Source organism: Lonchura striata, chromosome 32, assembly GCF_050655825.1.
Source record: "Lonchura striata isolate lonStrDom1 chromosome 32, ASM5065582v1, whole genome shotgun sequence".
NCBI lineage: Eukaryota > Metazoa > Chordata > Aves > Passeriformes > Estrildidae > Lonchura > Lonchura striata.
This window is the reverse complement of record NC_140734.1, coordinates 1138346-1142799: the sequence shown is the minus strand read 5'-3', so window position 1 is coordinate 1142799 and position 4454 is coordinate 1138346.

Here is a 4454-nt window from a genome sequence, read left to right as displayed (position 1 = left end):
TCCCTCCCTGACAGCAGGCACTCATGAATGGAAATCAGGGACGAATTTGCTGCAGTTCCTGTATTGGACACCTTAAAAGCATCTGTTATTTAATGTCTTTACTAAATGTATCTGTATAAAATAAAACTTCTTTCTAACCACAATTCATAGGAAAAGGATAAATGAAGAGATTTTATTTAAAGCTGAAGTGACTTGATTATAGACATAGATTAGATTGATACAGATATAGATATATAAATTAGATATAGATAGATATAGATATAGATATAGATATAGATATAGATATAGATATAGATATAGATATAGATAGATATATCCAGTGTGGTGGTGTCTGTAGCTCTTCTCTTGAGCACTGAGGTCTTGAGGTGTTGTTTCTATTGTGTTTTCAATTGCAATTCTGTTTCAATGCTCGGTTCTATAAACCTCCCACTTTTGTGTTGCTATAGCATATTTTATCCTTAATGGATTGTTCCTTTCCCCTTGTGTTGTTGGTTTTGCCCTGGTTGTCCAACTTCCCAAAGACCTGCCCTTTGTAGCCAAATGTTCCCTGTTCCTCGTGCCACTGAATGTCAATCCCTTCTCATAATTGCCCCTTTCTCCAGAAACTTCCCTGTCCTTTTTGTATCCTTCGAGGCTCCATTGGTTTGTTTCAATTGTTTCCCTCCCCTCTAATTCCCTATTGGTTTAAACATTGTAATCCCCGCCTTGTGCTCCTCCCCAGGATTCTCCCAGTTGGTTAAAGCTCTGTACCCTCTCCTGTTTAAAAACCCTCCCGCAGCCTGCATTTGTGTGTTTCTGTCACTGACTCTCCTGGCAATAAACGCAGTTAGCAATCATACAGAAGACCTCTCCTTATTCCTTGTCCCTGCTCTTGACACTTTGCTCCTGTGCCATAGAGCAGTTGTGCCCTACAGCCGCACCCTGAATTGCGTGGCTGGAGAGACAGCATGGTGGGTGCATTTCCCTCCCCCTTCCCCTTGGACTCAGCAGCTGGGACCTTTCCCTGCACATCTGGACAGGCCGTGCCCGGGACAGTGGGAAGGGATCCATGGCAGCCTCGCTGCCCCGCTGCTGCTCTCAGGACCTGCAGGGCTGTTTACCAGCCTGGGTTGGCTGCAGCTTCTCCCCAGCCTCTGCAGGAAGGCATTTGGCACCAGCTGATAAGGAGCTCAAATTGCGCCATGGGCCTGAGATGCCTGCAATTTCCTGCTCTCTGGGGAGATGCAGAGAGGCAGCTGTTTACTGAAGGGTGGAGTTTTGGAGCAGCTCCAAAACTCTGGGCATTTTCCTTGTCTTTATCCACCTCTTTGACAAGTATTGCTGGGAGCAGAAGAGCACAGCAGAGAGGAATTATGGCATGCAGGCTCAGGGCTTTGGGCACTGAGCAGTCCTGTGCCAAGAGGCGGCAAGGTGCCTGCAGGCCCCAGCTCTGGGGAAAACAGAGAGTGAGAATGTGCTGGCCATATCCACCGTGCTGCCAGCTCAGCAGTGCAGCATAGCAATGGCTCACTCTTCCCATTGCTCCCAAGATGCAGCTGGCACCTCAACACCTGCTGACAAAATCTGGAAAAGCATGAGAAGAGATTTCTGCTGGGGAACATCTTGTTTGATGAAGTTGATGGCCATTGTGGCTGGTGCAGCACTTGGCCTGATGATGTGCTCGGCTGGAATCTGGTATTTCTGCATGAGAAATTGGTGAGTGTTTTGCTGATCTCATTCTCCAAGAGCTTCCTTTAAAGGCTGCTGATAGTCAGGGAAGATTCCCAGTGAGGCTGCAGTGGAGTTGTGGCCAGTCCATGGCTGTGCAAAGAACGCTGCTGAGGGTTCTGCTGCTGCCCAGTGCTTCCCTTGGCCTCTTCATTGCTGGGCCTTGTCCTGGGGGGCCGCTGGGGCTGCAGCCAGTGCTGGCTCCCCCTGAGGCTGCCTGGCCAGGAGCAGCCCCAGGGGCACAGGGCAGAGGCACAGCAAGGTGGGGAGGAGAAAGAGCGGGGACGAGATGGCCCCTGAAAGGCAGAGGCGCTCTGGGGCCCGCTCCTGGCCAGGGAGCCTGCCCAGAGCCGTCCCCTGCTCGCCGGGGCCTCGAGGGGCAGCTGTCCAGCTGGGTCAAGGTGTGCCAGCCGCTCCAGCCGTGCTGGGGAGCCTTGCCAGCTCTGGGCCCTGCTGTGCAGGAGGGTCCCTGTGTGCCACTGGCAGCTGGGGCCTCAGCCACTGCTCTCTCCCAAGGTGCTGCTGCTGTGCATCTTCAGAAGACGAGCCTAACAACTCAGGCAGACAGAACACGACCCGTGTTCCCAGCTCTTCACATCTGTCCCCATCTGCCCTGCCACAGCTTCTGGACCACCTTGAGCCATTCCCAAAACACACCCATCCACAACGAGACCCTCTGCCCCTGAGCCCCCTGGCCCTGTTCCCCTACCATGTCTGAAGTTTGGCAGGACCCCTCTGCCAGGGCAGGACTTGGCCCACATTTTATGTTCAAATAAATGATAAGAGTTGTCAGAGATATGTCCAGGTGTTTCCACCAGCAAAGCCCAGCCAACACCAGCCCTGGCTGAGCTCCATGGCCAGGAGTAGCCGTGGATGCCCACGGTGAGGGCAGGCAGGAGCCAGGCAGGGGCTGCTGTGACCTGCGGCGGGGCCCCGAGGGGCTGGGGGAGCCCATGCTGAGCATCCCGGGGCTGAGGGCACATCTCCTTCAGTGGGATCATCTGGGCCTGGGCTTCATGAGGCACTCAGGGATATTGTGGGGTCTCTGCTGAGCTGTGCAGGGATCCCTCAGGAGGCACTCAGGAGTATTTATGGCCTCTCCTAAGGTGTGCCGGGATCCCTCATGAGCTGTGCAGCAGCAGGGTAAACTTGAGGGGTTTTTTCCCTCTTCTCAGCACAGCAAAGGGACACTTGGCCAAGGTTTTGCAAAGCTGGGAGAAAGCCTCTTGCAAACCTTTGGGCCCTGCCTGTTCATGGGGAGGATCCAGTGTCTTGTACGTTGGCCTGATGGTGCAAAAATCCTCCCAACATCCCTCTGTTTGCAAAAATCAAGGCTTTGTGCTCATTAATAGGGAAAGTTGTACGGGTGGCCTGCAGCTAATGTTCTTTTGTTGGCTGCACCCCAGTCCTTGCTCAGGTCTAAATAACTGACACAGCCTCGAGCTGCTCTTAAGACTGATTTGATCAAAGGCACTGAAGCTCTGCTGACTACAAATTGTCCAGGAAAACAAGCACAGGAACTTGGCTAATGTTGGTGAAAAAAGCAGAGTGCAGAGTTGAACCTGTGAGGCCACCTCACTGCCATCTCCCCCCACCCTTTTATTTTGGATTGATTTAATATTCGGAGTGCCGGTTCTTGCATGAAATGGGCCCTCAGCAAGGAGCTGCTGGGCCTCCTTGTGGTAAACAGGCAAAATGAAATTAAAAGGAGGCTGATGGCTTTAAAAAAATTGTGCCTGTTTATTAAAACTTAGAACAACAGAGGAGGAGGTCTCAGGGTAAGCCGAGGGCCTGCGTGACAAGCCAGAGGTAGCTCTAACAGTGCTGTGTAACAAGGTGTTCCTGTGGACACGAGGTACCCTCGAAAGAGCCCAGGGGCTCCGCACCCAGGGATTTTTTAAACTCTCCTGGGGGTGCTTGGTTGGTGCGCTTTGGATCCTCTGGCCCACTGGTCCTTGTCTGGGTCACTGAGAGCTCTGTAAGATGGTGCAGTCCTGACCAATCATTTTGGAACACAGCAATCTTACTGGGTGGCTCATTTCCCAGTCGTAGTTCCAGTTGCTGTCATCACACCAGAATGTGACTTTTCTAGAAGATTCTTACTCTAGCACCTTCTTACCACCCCCCTTTCTCTGTTTAGTAGCCATATACATACACTTAAACAACTGTACATTCAACTCAATAATTTACCATATTAATCATATAACAACTCATTATATTATTAACAATCCATAATAACTTATAATTAACCATCAATAACTCCGCCTGTGAAAGTGAATTTATTTATAACATCCTGGGTGTCTCCCTTTGTGCTCCCAGTGCTTCTGGTCTGGTTTGGCTGAGAAATTTGTCCATCATGCCTCTGTGTCTGTTTCCTATCATTCCAATGCGTGGCCCTTTTCCCACTGCTTGGCATTTGAATACTCTGATTATTTGACTGGATAACTTACATCTTGCACTTCATCACATTCAATTGTGTTAATCAGACTCTGTCCTGTCATGACTTTCTGGAACACATTTCCAAGCCTTCCAGCTGTAGCCCAAGGGAAGCTGTTTCTGTCTTGCATCACAAAACTGGCTGTTTTATTTCAAAGACAGCCCTTTACAAAGGACTTGCTGCATGCAATAACATCTGAGGGGCTGTTTTCCAAGACAGACAAAAAACCCATGAACAAACAGCAATCCAACCAAACAACATATTTAAAAAAGGTACTTTCTTCTTAGCTCGTGCTTTCAGTGTTTTCCAA